The sequence below is a fragment of the Gymnogyps californianus genome, chromosome 28, assembly GCF_018139145.2.
Source record: "Gymnogyps californianus isolate 813 chromosome 28, ASM1813914v2, whole genome shotgun sequence".
NCBI lineage: Eukaryota > Metazoa > Chordata > Aves > Accipitriformes > Cathartidae > Gymnogyps > Gymnogyps californianus.
This window is the reverse complement of record NC_059498.1, coordinates 1114047-1132927: the sequence shown is the minus strand read 5'-3', so window position 1 is coordinate 1132927 and position 18881 is coordinate 1114047. Positions and strand designations below refer to the sequence as shown.

The 18881-nt window shown below is 44.6% G+C and overlaps 1 protein-coding gene across 1 annotated transcript in view; it reads right to left on the bottom strand.

Moving 5' to 3' along the window:
• LOC127026700 (M1-specific T cell receptor alpha chain-like) overlaps positions 1–18881 on the bottom strand; it is a 186347-nt gene that overhangs the window by 4399 nt on the left and 163067 nt on the right. The window lies entirely within an intron of this gene.

The window sequence follows — 18881 nt, the reverse complement described above, 5'->3', positions numbered from 1 at the left end:
GGATTTTCCACACATATCAAAACAGTACCTGTGGTTAAATTCTTTTTGCACATTTAGCTTTGTAAACTTGTGCTCTAAGCATACATTTCACCTTGTCCAGCTCTTGAAGTCTGATTCTTTGAGAAGGTGCTTTCCTAAATCTTTGTTCATGCATAATAGTAAAATGTTATGGGCATTGCAGTACTATAATGATGAACAGATGAAATATCATTAAAGACATACTGTAGCCAAGATGCAGATTTGGGGCTCTCAGCCACCTTCTGGCTGCATTTTCCATTGGACTTCACAATCACAGGTTTGAACTGGAGCTTCAGTTCACATTTATAAACTGACAAAGTGTTATCATGTAGGGTTGAGAGTTTAGATTAATATTTGCTTTGTCCCTGTTCACACACCACACTGATAAATATTGTAGAAATACTAAAGACAGCTTAGCTCCCAGATGAAGAAGTTTTAATTTCTCCCCATGGGAGAAGTTTGGACTAAATCTTGGCTTTTAGAAACTGTCTCAAAATCTTATGCAAGTGCAGACCCTAGTTCTATCACTGAGATAAATGCTTTTCATCTGTTCAATTGCCAGTTGTCAGCACCTTAGAGAAATAGCCATACTTCTTTATTAGTATGATTTCAGAAAAAACAAATCCACAAAGCTTAATGATTCGTTCTCTGGCCCATCTCCTGAATTGCAGTTCATCTATCCCAGCTTTGCCCTGGCTTTGAAAAACCTGATGAGACTGTCTCTTTCCCAACTACACAGAATACGGTCTAATGTATGTTCTGACTCCCTCACCTCCGCTCTCCACCTCCCATACTCCCAGTTATTGTTTGGGAAATAGATTTCAGTGATGGTTTGTTAGGGAGAGGAAGACAGGAGCAGATAAAAAGCTTGATGGTAGATCCCTGTATACAATACAGATGAACCAGAGTACTTCATTGTCATGGAGTACATGGATACGAAAAAGAGGAGGAATTGATCAAGCTGTTCTGCTTCTCTCTCATAATGAGTACTATGCTTTCTGAACAGCTACATGACCACCTCTCTCCAAATTAGGGTGTTTTTCTCCCTTTCAGTCTGTGCAATGCTTTTATCTTGAACAGATAAAAAAATAAGGTCTCTTTTTGCAGGCAGCTTCTGCAGCACCTTTTTTGCAAAATACTAATTTCTCATTCTTGCTCAGAGTGGCTGCTGGCTTTGTTCTGGTACTAGAGTCTTTTTCCGATCAGTTCCTTTGCATATTTGCACGCTGTTATGAAAGGTTGCAGATAGCAGTCTTGGTAAATATCAGCTATTATAACCACAGCACTGTGACCTATGTTTCCTGTTATTCTGTCTTAATGAGTTGGCGATGTGTTGGAGATGCTGTATTGATATTTATGACCTGTATCTGCAGGAAAGCTTGAGAAGTAAATCATGATACTCTGAGCTGTCCACCCTGCCTAATTTAATATTTACTGAAGGATATCTTCCAGGTGGAAGAAGAGGAGCTGTTGGAATGCTCTTCCTGACCAGTCTACAGAGAAAGCCAACTCCAGAGGCTGATTTCAGGGAGAGAGCAGTAGAAGCCTGTTCCAATATCAGACTGAGACCTATGCCTTTTTTTCCAAACAAGTTGCAGTAGAAATCTTGAACTGGTTTAACACACAGCCTGTATTATACAGAGGTTTATCTCATTCTCCATTCCCTCCAAAGCAAACTCTCTGAATCTCTGGTCAGACTGGAATTGGTGTTGATAGAGGTCTTTGATCCTCTTACCATTCCTCAGCCTGAGACATGATATTCCACAGCTAGAGTCAACCTAGAGCTATTGCCCAACTCAGAGGAAATATATACCCCCTCACACACTCATACAGGCTAATCTTGACCCCAGAGGAGCAACTCTAGTGACTTAACAAGCACTTTAGTTATGTTTGCTGGCTGTCCTCCAATGGAGGTTCCAAAAGGTCTGCCAGAGCTCCTTTGTGAAATCTACCAGCCCTGCATGGATGCTAGGATGTCTACAGCAAGACTAGATTGCTGTACCTGAACCCTTCTCTAGACTTCCAATGCTCGTGTCTGGAGGCACTCAGACAAAAGAAGCCAGATCTGGGTCCAGCATCAGCCAAGCCATCCAAAGTACAAAGACTCTGTGCAGAGATTCAGTATTTGCAAATGTGAATATGCTGCTTCACTTACAGGGTTCTGGCATAATTCTGGTCTCCATCCCAACATGTTTTTGTCATTGCCTCTGTAATTATACTTGGGGAAGTCAGACTACCAATCTTTCTCGCAAACCTTTAAAGGGGAAGGTTTCTAGCTGAAGCAAAACTAAAGCTGAATTAACAGAGGAAGATACCCAGTATGTGAGGAGAAATCAAGTGTTCAATGGACTAAATAGTTCTCTAGTACCAAAACAGGATAAATCCTGGGCTTATAGCATATGTTCACATTAAGGAAAAGTTGAGATGAAGTTTCTTAAATTTCATATTGGGAAGCAATACCCTATTTGTGTTCATGTATAGATTTATTCATGAATCACCTAAACTGCGGGAGAGATTTACTATGATCTCTGCTGCTCCTTTCAACAATGTTAGTGAAAGATTTTGGGGGGCAGAAGGAGCAATTCTGCTTATCTAATCCACTCTTTAAAGCTCACAGATGAATGAGATGGCTTAACCCATCTGTGTAACAGTTGTCTAGAAACAAAAAGACTTGAAGTGGCTGCTCATGAACCTCCTGAGAACCTCTGTCATTTTCACAAAATATTTTTGCATGCTTTTTCTTCCACAGTCAGAGTGGGTTTTAATTGCCAGAACAAGTTTTCAATTTTATACACCAGAGATTTAGTTTCCAGAAAAAAATTCATAGAATCATAGAATGGTTTGGGTTGGAAGGGACCTTTAAAGGTCATCTGGTCCAATTCTCAATTCAAATAATTTCAACTCAAAAAAAAGAAACTTTCTGAATTAGAGATTAACTATTCATGTAGCGCCAGCCAAAAAAATCACATTTGTTTAATGAGTAAGAAGAAAATACATTCAAAAGAATCAACCTAAAATCCCTGTCTAAAAACAGGTGGAAGATCATTTTTATGTTGATATCAAATAGTCAAAAGAACTTTTGATCTTACACGTGTGGAATTGCCTCAGATGCAGATGTCTATTTCACACCAAAATGATATCCTGGTGTTAATATGGAACAGAAAGCTCAAACTTACTTGGGGTAACAAGAAGTTGGGTCCCAGTTCCAAATGTGAGTTTCACATATCCCTGATTGGCACATTGGTGTCAACCTCTACAAAAATGTAGACAGGTTTTCCCAACGCATACTGACAACCAGGTCAACAGACATTCCAGAGCAGGGAATAACTCAAGGGAGCAATGACGAAACACATTGATTTAAGTCACCATCAAAGTACCAAAGAAAGTTACTAGAAAATTATCAGGATCAGAAACAGGGAAATCAAATAAAAAAATGTTCATTCATTCACTGGTTACAATTGTCTATTACACCTTTCGGGGCAATACTAGCAACAATCTGTTTTTCCATCTGTAACATCACCTAAAATTCCTGTTCACTGTGTCATGTAGTTAAGGCTGCTGCCTTTCAGTCCAAGTTTTCTCCTGAATGTTTCACCATTTACTACCCACCTGGCTTGATCACCAGCAAGGTTCCTTTTCCTAATATCAGCTTGTATCCTTCTCCACCCCCATAATTCACACGACCCAGGAAACCTTTGCAAGAACCCCTTTGACCTTGGTTACAGTCATCTCCTTGCAGGTTTCAGTGGCATATTGTGACCCTGTCTAGATCTTAGAGCTTCACAGGCAGTTGCAAAGGCAATCTGAGCCTTCTAACTCTATTACTTCGGGATTCATATACTCTCACTTACTTAGATACGCAGTAGCAGGAGTAAGCATTAAGTATGGCCTTGTAGCTGTGACAGCTTGGCAAATTTGGATTCAAGTCCCAGTCGCAAACAGAATCCACTTGCAATATTTGTGGATAATACAGTATCTGTACATCAGAAAAACCAGCTAAGAGGCAGTCCCATTCCCATTCCAACACTATTATTAAAAATGTTATAAGTATACTGTTTCTTGGTGGGATTCTGCTACAAGCAAAGACCAGCTAAAATGATGATAATCACCATAAGTGGCTATTTTCTAAATCATAGAATCATAGAATCATAGAACGGTTTGGGTTGGAAGGGATCTTTAAAGGTCATCTAGTCCAACCTGCCTGTAATGAGTAGGGACCTCTTCAACTAGATCAGGTTGCTCAGAACCCCGTCCAACCTGACCTTGAAAGTTTCCAGGGATGGGGCATCTACCACCTCTCTGGGCAACCTGTTCCAGTGTTTCATCACCCTCAGTGTAAAAAATGTCTTCCTTATATCTAGTCTGAATCTATTCTCTTTTAGTTTAAAACCATTACCCCTTGTCCTATCGCAACAGGCCCTACTAAAAAGTCTGTCCCCATCTTTCTTATAAGCCCCTTTTAAGTATTGAAAGGCACAATAAGGTCTCCCCAGAGCCTTCTCTTCTCCAGGCTAAACAACTCCAACTCTCTCAGCCTTTCCTCATAGGAAAGGTGTTCCATCCCTCTGATCATCTTCGTGGCCCTCCTCTGGACCCAATCCAACAGGTCGATGTCTTTCTTGTACTGAGGACCCCAGAGCTGGATGCAGTACTCCAGGTAGGGTCTCAGCAGAGTGGAGTAGAGGGGCAGAATCACCTCCCTCAACCTGCTGGCCACACTTCTTTTTATTCTGGGCTGTGCGTGCACATTGCCGGCTCATGTCCAGCAATATAAATGTTATAGCCATTCTTGTATTTCAGTGCATTTTCATCTGACATATCATCCATGACTTTGCTTGAGGCCAGTGGAAGTGGTATGGATTTACCCTTAGAAAAGAACAAATCCACATGACTTACTTGACAGAAGAGCAAAAACAGGCTTTGTCTTAGCTTATCACAGGAATGCAATTGATGGAAGAGCACTGAAAGCACATGCCTGCCTGCAGCTGCCTTGAGGAAGACTGCTTGGACAGCCTGCCGTGGAATAAATTCCACTGGTTAATGTGAGACCTCAGGCTACTATGCCTTTGACAGCTGCCGTTTCCCAGATCTTGGTGTGTACCCACAACAATCTCGCAAATTAGGCAAAAAATCAAGATTAATGTACCTGGCGAAACCAGAAGTCTCGTCCCAGTTCCAAATGTGAGTTTGTAACTGCTTGCATAATCACACAATAGCACAGGCCTCTACAATATCCAGAGTGGTATTGAATGGAGCCTTCAACAATGGAATACTCCACCAAAAGAAATCCTATTTATCTCTATGATTAGACAGATCCATCTATCTAGGACTTTTCTTCCGAATGACTTTCTTTTCATGTGGTGTTTTGCATCTTTCAAACTCCCAAACACCTGTTCTTTAATATTCCCCTCCATCATATTTATCCCATTGCTTCCAGAAAGCCACCTGCATCACAAGTTCTATTCTTCATCTCATTCCTTGTTTATTTAGTCTGCCAGTCAGATTCCTCTCTCAAAAATTAGTTTCTTTACTGTTACTTCACAGCTCACCTAGTGATGGCTGGTGTAGTACAAACTCCATCATCCCATTCTCTTGGATTTGCCATCTGAATTAGTCAAGAGTGATTCCAGAGCAAATTTGCCATCTAGCTTTTAAGTAGAAAGAACACTTTTTGGTATGCAATTTCTTTGTGGCAGGGAGACCATTGCTTATTCTGCCATTAAACACTGAGGTTTCAGTATGTATTTGGGAAGCTGTTAGGTTCCACAGTGTGACCACAGTGAGATCTGGAGCAGTTGCATACAGACATGAGCATAATGGTAAATCTGGGGACATGTAAATGAACTCAGGCAGAGCCTTGATCTATAGCTCCTTTAGCTTGCTGATAGCTCCATATAAACGTGAGATTCTTATTTTTCTCAGATGTTTTTGAACAGGGTCAGGAGGGTCATTTGAAATATGAGGAATTTCCCCAGAGATTTTCAGAATGAATAGTTTCCTTATATTGCTGTGGTTTTTAACTTTCAGAATAAAATTATTTTGAAATTATCTTAACAACCACTACCGTTTTAAGAAATGGAAACATTACTTTTCAAGAGTAAACCCAAAGCATTTAGATATTAAATGCTCCTAAAAGTATTCTTAAGAAATTTGGAAAAACTGATACATTTACAAAAAAATATTGGTGTCTCAGGATCTGCCTTAGTTTCTTTCCCTTTTCCAAAGAGTTTCAGAGAAGAGAAGAGGTGTGGGGGTTTGGGGGGATTTTTTTTCAGATGCTTGTGGCAGCAGCTGTCAAAGCACAAATTTTTTCATGCTTTTTTGTTCAGAGAAAATTGTTTTGTGGTCAAGGTCACCTTTCCATCTTTCCACAAAAGTCATTCAGTAATGAACTTTGCTTCTTGACCTCTTTCCCCTCTGCCTGGGTATCTATTCCACCTCTAGCTTTTAAGACTTGTCACACTGTTCTCCAACAGTTTTAGAGCTTCACTTCTAATGTGCTCCAAGCTTCACATGAGTGTTGAAGGCCAAGGTAATTTCACAGTATTCAACACCAGTTGGCTGTGATTACAAACTTGGTATAATTCTCAAGAATAAGCTTGCTTCCTGAGCTTCCAGTATTTATGTAATGTTTCACAATATGACAGGAATCCATCTCCTATCATTACCGTTTTATCAAGGATCTCCAAAACAAAACCCAATATGCGCTTATATTTTGCATCCACATACAATTAGGAGTCTTGTTATCTTAAAGTATTAGCATCCACACACTGGAAAAGTCCTTCTTACCTGCTACAGCTTTATGAGACTAGTCTCACCACTCTGCATTTTGCTGGCCCATGCTGGCCTTCACCATTTCTCTTTGCTTCTTGTCTACATGAGGATTTTTGATTTAGGAGCCCACTTCCTGTTGACTTTCCAAGAAAAATCCTCCATACGTAAAACTTCTGGTATGGCTAGTTCATCATCAGGAATAGGGTGGGAAAATGTATATGCAGCCATGGAAATCCTTGCTCTTATACCAGTTGAAAATTTATAGTCCTACTCCTAATATACTGTGGAGTGATGAAATAGGCAAAATAACTGTCAAAGTGAAAGAAGTACTTCCAAGAGGACTCACATCTGAGAATTCTCACATACCTGGAGAAACCATGAGTTTGGTTCCAGCTCCAAATGTAAGTTTGCCGTAACTCACAGTATTACACTGTGACACTATGCTTTGCAAAATGGTGCACTGGTATGCACGTGTGCTGGATTAAGACTTGAGAACATGGCAATGCAAGAATCTTATTGGAATAATGTAACCAACGTTATTGGCCACATCCTCAGCACATCTAGTGAAATAAACACTTCCTTCAGCCACATTCCTCTGCCTGCTTAATAATTCCTGACACTCACTAGTCTAGCTGTTGTCCACCACCCAGTCAGTCATCTGTTTATTCTTTCCTCTGTCTCCACACAATAGCAGCATCTGTCAATCAGCGTGTGCATATACAACTTTCCAGACAGTGTTTAGAAGCTTTCTGACTGCTGCTTTTGAGTCTCACCAGTCTGTGTTATCTTTGTGCTCTGTTCTCTTGCAATGTCCACCGTCCTTTGCAGGCTGCACTTCATGTTGTATTCATTAATACTTGCTGGATTCCACTCGGGGGGGGGGGGGGGGGGGGGGGGGGGGGGGGGGGGGGGGGGGGGGGGGGGGGGTGCCACTACCAAACGTGAGCTTGTATCACACCCTGACGTCTGCACAGTGGTTCAGCACACAACAGAAATCTCCCTTCCATCCGCTCCAGAACTAGGTGTTCCACAGCAGCTCAGGTTCAGCAGTGATGTTTATACAGCTACACACACACAAGCAAGCACTCTGTAAGTGCAATATATAGTCAATTTCCCATTATCCAGAGCCACAAAGAACCTGAGTTGCCCTAGATAGCAGAAGAACCTGAATAGTACGATTATTGTGAGAAGGGCTGAAAAGACTAATGCAGAAACATGAAATACCAGAAATTGAATTCAGGCCATGCATTCACAGAAGTTTGCATCTGAGCTAGTAAATGTAAAAACAAAACCAACAAAAACAACAACAACAACAACACCCAAAACCCCCCACAACCAAACCACAAAGAGAAACCAGTTGGAGCCAAACTTGGGTAATTTAGCCAAGTGTGTCCAAATGCATCCTCTTAGTTTGCAGAACTAGATAGTTTTGCATGATCAAAACTGGTTTAACATGCGGAAGCTCTGTAAACCAAGCCATATGTAACTGGAAAAATGCAGTCACACAAAAACGGAGATCAGGGCACATTGCATCAAAACCTCACTCGCTGGTTACTGTCAAGCCCAGAGTCCTTCTTTTAAGTTGACCCATAAAAGACCCTTGTCCCTGAAGAGCTTGTAAATTAAATGGAGAATGATATCATAGTTAATTCATTAGTTAATGAGCAAACAAAATCCAAGCACCAGTGACACTTCTCTCCCATTCTTCCTGTAAAACCTAGACCGCAGTTCAGTTTGCTCTCCATCCTATAGGGAAAATGGGATTTAATTTCTGAGAAAGCAGACATAACATCTAAGCCACAGGTGAAGTATTTATAATTCCTTTCACTTTCTTCCAGTGGGAAAAAAATTGGTTTGGCTGTCTTCTAAGAGCCTTTTACTTTTCTTAACTATTTTTCCTTTTTTGAAAGTCAAAAATCTTCTGAAGAGTCTACAGTTCTGGCTGAAAATTTACTTGGGATTTAATTACTGAAGTAGTGAAAAATTTTACTTGAGGTTTCTGACTCAAATGCTCGGGAAAGTTTCTTAAGTGTAAGTATATACTCACAATTTTCAGAGGAGGAAAGAATTAATTTTTTTTATTTGCTTCAGTGTTGTTGCATTGTATATCTCCAAATCCAAGCAGCTATCAGGAAATCCCCCCTTGTTTATAGTTAGGGAATAATTTTCTTATTCATAATTAATTATTTCATATTCATTATTCCAGATGAAGGGAAGATACAGACTACAGAGTTTTCTGGGAATATTTTTCAAACCTGAGTGTACCTAATCTATAGTTAGGCATTTACCTAACTTGCAAAGTTCACATACCTGGAGAAATAAGAAGGTTAGTTCCTACTCCAAACATGAGTTTATTAAAACTTCTCGAAGGAAAACCACGACACAAAGCTTGCTTAGACAATGTTGCAAGTGTGAAACTACTCACACTGGGACAATAAGTTGCATGCACCTACTGAAGTTGCCAGTTTTTACATCTTCTCTCAGAGGAAAGCCACACAGCTTTTGTAATTTACACTGTTGCTCTGTGGACCTTCTCTCCTGTTCTACAAGATCCAGCAGATACTATAGTAACCAAGAGATCACTGTTACTAGTTTTTGGCAACTGCCTGCTTCTGAACTGCATTTCGCTACTCTTAGTAAACATTAACCTTGGGTTTGGGTGGATTGAATTTTTCCACTGAACAACTCAATGTCCCAAATCTCAGAAATCTTACTTGGTTTTACCACGAGCCTGGTTCCATGTCCAAACCTAAGTAGGTAGGTATTCATAGACACTGTGGTGTTTGCCATAGCAAAAACCTTTGTACACCCCTATCCACCCCAATCCACCTGAATAACTTTCCTCAAGGAAGTCCCATGATTTCCCATGCACACACTTGCAATGCATTACATCTTACTTCCATGTCCATTGCTTATTCTTCTTCCTCCCTGCACTACAGTCTCATTAATACCACAAGGAAGAGCCACAAGGCAATTCCCTTTCCACCTCCAGCCTTGACAAATCCAAACCTGCACCACTCCCTAAAGACCATTAGATTTTTTTTCACATCTCTGTTCTTGTATTTCACTTACTTGTTTTCACTTTTCACTTGCTTCCTTTCCCCAGGATGGACTCTTTTCTGGCGCACATTGGTGAAACATAAAGTCTACCACTTCTTTCCAGGGAATACTAAAACCATCCCAAATTGGTCCACAGAGCCACTGCACTGTTATTTTTGAAGCTAGAGTACAGAATCCTCCATATTGAGTCCACTTTGACTCAGAGAAAAGACAGCTCACCTGAGGCAACAAGAAGTTTGGTTCCACTCCCCAGTGTGAGTTTTCCCCATCCTCCAGAACTAGCACTGTGTGACAGGCCGTTACAAAATGGTCTGTCACATTCATTCAGCCACCTCAGTGGATGTTGGAGGGCTTGGATACATTCAATCATGGATATGCCTCTGAGAGAAGCTATAAATACCCATACAGTTTTCCACAGACCTCCTCTAGCTCTCTCTGCCAAATACCTTTTTCCATGTTCAAATGCATGGGAATGACTAGATTTGATTACAGTCACCTCAGGTATCAGAGACGGGAAGAACCTACTCCTTAGTTAGCAGGGAACAGTTTATGTAACTTGTGTTATTATGTCCCAAATATGGTGCCTACAATTAGTCATTGCAGATGGTTTCCCAGCCTGAGGCTCTTCCCACTAATCCTCCTTTCCTTCCTCATTGTCTGATATTTGGTTGCTGAAGAGCATTCAGTGCTTTCATTATAGCATGATTATTATCTTGCTGTTAACAAGGGCTGAGCCACACTGAATCCCAGGTAGAAAGCCAAGAAAATATGTTTCTACAAGGTCACTGAATATCCAAGTAGTATTCAGATGCATTTCAAAACAACCCATTACAAGGAAGTTTCTTTCAGTAAATAATGGAATAATCCCAGTTCCTCAGACCCCGCCTTCATCATTTTCCCATGCAATGGCCTGAATACTTACTGGGGTTTTACTGACCATTTTGTTCCTTTGCCAAAGCCGAACTTATTTACTGACTCATCATTTGCATCATGATGCAGAGCTTATTAAAAAAAAAAAAAAAAAAAAAAGAAGTTTTGCTTTCCAAGCCAAAACATTCTTTTCCTTCTCAATCTCCAAGACAAAGATGACTTTGTCCCTGGTTTTCCTAAGTAAATGCAAATGGCTACTAACACTGGTATTCTGAAGAAAAATACGGGGGAAAAATCCACTAATCTCCTCATACCAGGTCAATTTTCACAAGCACCAGCTGAGTGAAGTCTTCTTTTACACAGAACTTTCATCATTAAGTACTTTATTATTCTTCATTGTTTGGTTGTCATTTTGCCTGTGATGCAGCATTCCCCACCGGATCAAGAGCTCAGGTAGTATTTAGCCAGTTCTAGCACAATCAGGCACTGACTTGTAGTACAAAGGTAACAGTCCAACTACCAAGATAAGTGGAGAAGACAACTGTATTTCTGTCTTTCAATGACACATTAACTGTCACAACAGCAAATCTTCCCAATTGCTCAGCTTCTCCTATGGACAATTCTAAATCCAGAAGGTAACCAAAACATGCATGCACACCCTGCTTAGCATCTTTCTTAATTTAAAAAACAGCCTTGCCTCCTCTCAAGTGTGAATCTGGAGCCAGTGATCACTGTTTCTCTGCTCAGAAAAAAAATGTGTTCATAGAGATTGTTTTTCACAAATTCCAACCTTGCTTGCCCCCCATTTAAGGTTTCAGGTATGCATCAGACAGCTCAGAAAAAAGACTGCACAGAATTTTATTTTTTTCCCCTCACCTTAGATATGATTGATAATGTGGGCATTTTTTAAAGGCTTTTGCAGCAAAGCCAGGAGAATTTACCTTAGCCCACAGAGTCACAGAATCACTTAGTTTGGAAGGGATATCCTTGGAGGTGTTCAAAATCCAACTGGACAAAGTCCTGTGCAACTTGTTTCAGTTGACACTGCTTTGATCAAGGAGTTTGGACTAGATGATCTCCAAATGTCCCTTCCAACCTCTGTGACTTTCTGATCCGATGAATGCTAAACTTCAAAAAACCTCATGTTGCTGGCTAAGAGCATGTATAGGGGTGGTTATGGATATTCAGTACTGTACTTGTTGAACGATGTAAATGGACCCTTAGTAAGGAGCTGCTTAAGATCCTCATTAGAAGAAAAATCAGTCTATTGACTTTACAGTTAGGCCTGGCGCAACAGGTCCTGCAAAGACGTTTCCAGACGTGAATCCCAAAGCCTTGTTGTGCTGGAATGGCAAAAAGGGATAGGAACAATAACATGAACATGGTCTAAGGTCAGAGTAACTGATGAAGTCCACCTTCCTATCAGTCCAGATTTCCATCTACAACTGAATTTTTTCCTAATACAAGAACAATTACAATAATTGAACTCTGTAACTTTGCATTTCAAATAGCCAATTCCTTTTCTTGCCAAGTCACAGCACAGCCTTAGGACATAATTGTCAGGCAAGATTGCAACACTCAGGCATTAACCCACTTACTTGGCCAGATGGTGACTTTAGTCCCTGAGCCAAAGGTGAACGTGAGGCTGTTGTCACAACAGCAGAGCACTTTACAGAAACCCAGAGGGTTAGCTCCCAGCTGGCAACACCTCCACCAGTGGGGCTGTACTGGCAGCCTCTTCACTTACACCCTGGGCAAGCGGGATGCTCACACTGAAGTGAAAACCTGCTGCATTTCTGCAGAGCGGGTCAGTGGAGGGCAATTTCACTTGCTTGGCTTTTTGGAGGGTCCTTCCCCTTCTGGCTGTCTGCTCAGCCACATTAGGTTCCTTCTTTCACTGTCCTTTCACCTTATCCAGGCTGAAAGCAAGTATCCTAATGACCCGCAGCTTGTCTCTCTCTGGGTATGCTCAGAAAAACAATCTACCTCCCTAGAGCTATTTCACATGACTATCAGGAAACATTTGCACGAAGCATGATCTGAGCCTTACCCAAGTTCCCTGAAAGTCTTAAGGTAAGGAACAGAACCGAACCCCATTTACCTATCCCCCACGGCCTTCCAGTGCTATACACAGGCGCTATCCGGGTCAATCTGTCCATCTGTCCTAAACCACGCTTCTATTCTTGCTCGCTGATGGCATATCAGCATCCTGGAGTACCATGTCCGTAGTCCATTTCTCTAAATAGCAGAAATCCTCCACCCGGAAACACTTTTGAACACAAGAGCACCTTGAAATAGCACCTCTGTTCTCCTTCCCCTATGAAAGGTGACACAGACTCAAAGGGTACATCTGCAGGGCACTACGGTGGACAGTCAAGGACTTTTGAAAAATGAGACACAGGAAAGCTGCACACTCACTGGGCTGGACGGACAGTCTGGTCCCTGAGCCAAACGTCAGCTTGATGGTACCATAATCACACAGCGTTTCCTTCCATAACAAAAAGCCCAGCAAGCCACTTCAGAGGCGGCATCTCTCCCCAAGCTTTTGCCCAGCCATGCCAAGGCTAGGAGGGACAGCAGAAGGGTGACTGTGCTTCCCACTGTAACAGAAAACCCACTGGGATGCAGTGGCATAGGACAGCCTCCCCGCGGGACATTTGGGAGCAGGCATGTGGCCCCTTTGTCCGTGCCAGCCAAACTGAGAGCAAGAAGGGCTGTTTTGGACCAAGCGAGCACGTTCCCTTAAAGCAAAGTCCATTGCTAGATATGTTCACACATAAATGACCAAACACGCAGCCGCATTCCTGCTCTTAACCCCCCCCAAGGAAGGCCTCAAAGAAAACAGAAAGCATAGGAGCAGTGTTGGGCTTACATGGCCTAACAGCGAGTCTTGTTCCAGAGCCGAAGACAGGTTTATATGCACCATCTCTCGTGCTCACACTGCATTTCCACTCTCAACAAAAACCTTCCCAACCACCAGCTTTGCAAACCCCAAACTCCCTAACCCCACCTCCACTAGACATTGCTGACCTTCACTTAGAGTCAGCTACATCGTGAATTGAAGACCCCTGCAATCTGTCTGTGAGCACGGTTGGACCTACGAGTACAAACCCTGTTTGTGAGGACTGCTGCTTCTGCCCTGGGCCACAGGAGTGGGAATTTCATGCAAGTTCACCGTCTCAGAGATTCCTCTTCATCGTCTGAATTAACTTAAATAGTGCCTATGTTCTCCTTCCCCTATGAAAGGTGACCTAGATACAATGAGCACATCTACAAGGCACTCCAGTGGACACCCAAGGACTTTTGACAAAGGACACACAGGCAAGCTGCATACTCACTGGGCTGGACGGACAGTCTGGTCCCTGAGCCAAACGTTGGCTTGTCATAGCTGGTACTATAATCACACAGCATTTCCTTCCATAACAAAAAGCCCAGCAAGCTGCTTCAGAGGCGGCACCTCTCCCCAAGCTTTTGCCCAGCCATGCCAAGGCTAGGAGGGGCAGCAGAAGGGTGACACGAGGCAGAAGGACCCCAGGGCAGGAGCGGAGGTTGACAGCCTGCCTGTGTGGGGTGAGGCCAGGGCTGGGCTCAGAACTAAGGGGCACCCCCAAACCTCCTCCTCCTCCTGTCCCCACAGTGCCTCCAGGCTGTCCCTTGCGTTGCTGTTAGAGTAGGAAAACTCTGCCAAGGTGAGACAAAACCAGCCTGATGGTGCATGTTCCCTGGAGCTCAGAGAGCTTAAAAGGATCAGGCGCTCCTGCCTCGGGCAGCAAGCGCTTACTGGGCATCACAAGGAGCCTGTCCCACTCCCAAAGGTGCCTTTGTGGTAAGCACCATTGCTCACACACTGCTTCCCACTGCAACGCAAACCCTGCTGGGATGCGGTGACATCAGAGAGCCAAAAGACCATTGGAACAACTTCAGTACGGATGGGACCAGGTCTCCAAAGTTCTCTGGAGTGCCAGTGCTCTATGACACACACATCCATCTATGCTCAGGGTGAAGGGAGGAACGGCAACAGGCATGTAAAGAAGCTTTGACGCTTGAAGTAACAGACCTCACAGGAGCACAAGGCAACGGGACATGCGGGAAGAGCAAGTCCAAGGGACACTTGGAAAACTGCACAGTTCAGTTCCCAAAATTATTCCCCTCAAAACAGCTAAGAGCAAGACAAAAATGCAGCAATTCCAGTTGCCAGGACAAGTTACTGCTTACCTGGTATCACTGAAAGCACCGTTCCCTTTCCAAAAGTGACTTTGCCTGCAACATTCACACTTTGACACATTTCCTTACAAAAACGTCTCTGTCAGCCCTGCACATGATCTCGAAGAGAAAGCACCTGCCTGCAGGCCACAGCAAAGCTCCCTGACGCAGCAGGCTCGAGTCCCGTGTCATTACCTGGAACGAGGGCAGACCTACTCCCCAGCTCACTTGCACTTTTCAGACAAGCGTTGCCCTTTGCCTTCCCTAATTTTTAAAACCCGTGAGTGACAACTCCCACCCACGGTATCGCTTGCCCAGAAGCGGGGGGACCGTGCATCTGAAAAGCCTGCGTATGTGCACAGACCCCATGGAAGCTCATCAGGCTTGGGTGTCTGTGGGTTTCAAAGGCTGCTGTGAGGCGACTGGTCAGCGACCATCAAATTGTGCACAGCTCAATGCCATACAAGCAGCTGTTTACAGACAGGAATAACTGGAGCCTTGACATGGAGGTATCTGGAAGAAGACAAGGAACGCCTGGATTTCACTCTTCAGTTCCCAAGCTTTTCACCACTAAACAATAAGGAAGAAGAGAAGAATGAAGCAATTCCAGTTTCCAGTGCAATTGGCTCCTTACAGGCTGCAACTGAAGGCGCAGTTCCCTTTGCAAAAGTGACTTTCTCTGCACCATACACGTTCTGACACATTTAATTACAAGCAGGTCCCTGTTAGCCCTGCAAACGACCTTGTACAAAAAGCTATGGCAAATCTCTCTGACGCGACAGGCTCAAAGACAGTGCTGCTACCCAGAACATGGGGAAATCTGTTCCTGAAACTGTGTTTCAGGTAAAGTTGTTCTTCCAAGTGGGAGGTTTTTTGCATGTGCGCTCTCTCAGAGACTCCCCTGATGGCTTACATTCTCTGCACTCAATGAAAGAGCGCCTATGTTCTCGTTCCCATCTGTAACGCGACCCAGATGCAACAAGTACGTCTAACAGGGCACTACGGTGGACATTCAAGGACTTTGGACAAAGGACACAGAGGAAAGCTGCACACTCACTGGGCTGGACGGACAGCCTGGTCCCTGAGCCAAAGGCCAGCTTGCCATAGCCGGAGTCATAATCACACAGCATTTCCTTCCATAACAAAAAGCCCAGCAAGCCGCTTCAGAAGCAGCACCTCTCCCCTAACCTTTGCCCAGCCGTGTCAAGGCTAGGAGGGGCAGCAGAAGGGTGACTGTGCTTCCCACTGCAACACAAACCCCGCTGGGATGCATTGGCACAGGACAGCCTCCCCGTGGGGCAGCTGGGAGATTTGGGAGCAGGCGTGTGGCCGCTTTGTCCGTCCCAGGCAAACTGAGAGCAGTAAGGGTCATTTTGGACCAACCTGGCACGATCAGCATTGGACCTACGGGTACAAACCCCTTTTGTGAGGACTGCTGCTTCTGCCCTGAGCCAAAGCCGGTCCTGGAGGAAAGCAGGCGGCACGTAACCCCACAGCTGAAGAGCCACCATCTCAAGAAGAGAGATGCCGGAAAGCCCGCCGCGCACTGGGCCGGGAACAAGCCTGGTCCGATCAGATAAAGGTAAGTGCGTGCTCAGGCGCTTGGAAAGAGAGGATTGGGATAACAAGAAATACCCCCAGCTGGGCACCAGGTGTACTCACGGGGCTTCACAGCCAGGTGTGTCCCTGTCCCCAGTGTCAGTTTGTAGTTCCCTGTGTTCACACAGTCCTTCACACCCTAGCAAAAACCATCAGCTCTCACGCCAGTTGCGCTACAACTAATCTCCAGGAGATCCGCTCCTTCCCATCAAGACCAGACATTTGAAGCCAGGAATAACTGCAGCCTTAGCAGGGAGGGATCTGGAAGACAACAAGGAACACCTGGGTTTGCACCGTGTGCGGGTCTGACGGGTGTCCGATGGAGCAGCGGGTCACATGTGGACACCTGTTCCCCCCTGGTCACCCAAACAACCTGAGCTCTTGCGAGCACCAAGGAAGTCCCGTTTGTGTCCCCTGAGCTAGCGACTTTTCCGGACAAGAGGAATCTGCCAGCCTGGACTTGAACTACACTTCGGGTTGCTTCAGCTAGAGCCCATGTGCTTGCGGTTGAATCAATGGCGCTGCCTAAATTTAGAGCGGCAGAAAGTCTGGCTCTGCTGTACGAATGGCAGGAAAGCAATCACCCACTTCAGCTGCAACAGTTACAGCCTGTGCACTTTCAGCTCTTGCCACTGGAGTAATGCAACACGAGTTTAAGCGCTACCAACAGTAATGTCTTGGGAATCTCATCTACAGGAGGCACGACAGCTAGGATTCTGGTGCAAAGAAGAGCGTTACTAATTCGGCCTTTCTTCAGCAGAGCAAAGGACAACCAGCCAGGGCTGTGCTAGACAGAGCCATCAGCAGCCCACCCCGATTTTCACAGGTTTCGCATGGCCATGGTGCAAAATGTTCGTCCCTGAACAAGAGAGTTCAGGACCCCGGTCTGCTTATGTGAAAGGCAGAGAGCAGGAGCTGGCAGGAGGAAGCAGAAGGAGTAAATTCACGGCCTTGTTGAATCAAGATCTCTGCTGCTACCAGAGAAAGCAGAGCAAAAAGCCCCACAGATTGAACCAGTCTCCCTCCGCTTCAGTTCCGCTAGTTCATGACCACAAAACTGTTCCACCAAGTGGAGCAGGAAGAGGCTTTAAAACTTACTGGGATTTATCCTTAGCTGAGTTCCACCTCCAAAGATGACTTGGCTGCCCTAATTAGTCACACAGTGTTGGCCTTCACAACAAAAACCCTGCAAGTCACGACTCCCCTGCACTAGCTTATTCCTTCCAAAGCTGTGTGTTGCTGGCTGGGCATTTCTTTTACAACAGGCGCAGCTGGTCGTCCCTTTCAGCGCTGACAGAGATGAACCCCGAGTGCATCCTTGTCCCACGTAGAGACGAGATGCAGGTTTATGATCACAACACCTCTCTCCGCCCTAAAAAATCGGCCCTAAGAGCAGAGATCTTCCCCTGGACCCTCCTGCACACACCTTCAAAAAGCCTTGCTTGGTTCTGGCTGCTGTATCTTATACACACACACACACGGACGCACGGACGCACACACATGCACAAACATCATCCCTGTGCAGACCAGTTTCTAACACAGCTCCGCTCTTTTTTTCCCTATCCTTACTCCCTCAGGCTGGGTTTCTACCTACCAGGCTTCACCGTCAGTTGTGTCCCGCTCCCAAAGGCAACTTCCCAGGTGGATGCTGACATCGCACAGTGATGCATCCACTAACAAAAACTGCACACAACTTTTACACCAGAGGACAGTACAAGATCTCCCATAGAGATGAAGGGGGAAAAGAGATGTCCCCCTTGTCACCCGCCTCTGACTCCAGGTCGGGATGTCTTTCTAGTCACATTCCTCTGACCTCTCCGGGTAGAAACAATCATGAAATGCGTGAAGTGGGAAGTCCAGCCACGTACCCGGGTGGACCGATGAGAAAAGAGTCACCCCCACTGACGGGGATTTTCAGAGCGTCTTGTGCCTTTCCCAAAGGTGAGTTTTGTGTCACCCTGCCCGTAGTTCACCCAGCAGCCTACGGCTTGAGGGCTTTACAACCCCCACAAACAGTGGGGGGGAGCTGTGAAGAGAGAGGGTGACCTCAGGAATGGTGGCACTGGTGGCTTCCCAGTGAAATGGTGGTGCTGGTGGCTTCCCAGTGACTACCTGGGAACACACAAAGTGCTCCTTTGGGGTACACTGAAATTCACTTCCCTTTCCTCAACACCCCCCCAGTCCCACCCTGAGCACTGAAGCTTAACCGATGCTCCTCTTGCAGCTTGATACACCCTGTCAGGAAACGCTGCGTGACCATGAAGACCCAGCTGCCTGGAAGCCTTCGTGTGGGCAGGCAATGACCTCTAAGGAGAGAGAGTTAAAGAGCCCTTGCCCCATGCACTGCCCATCTCTCA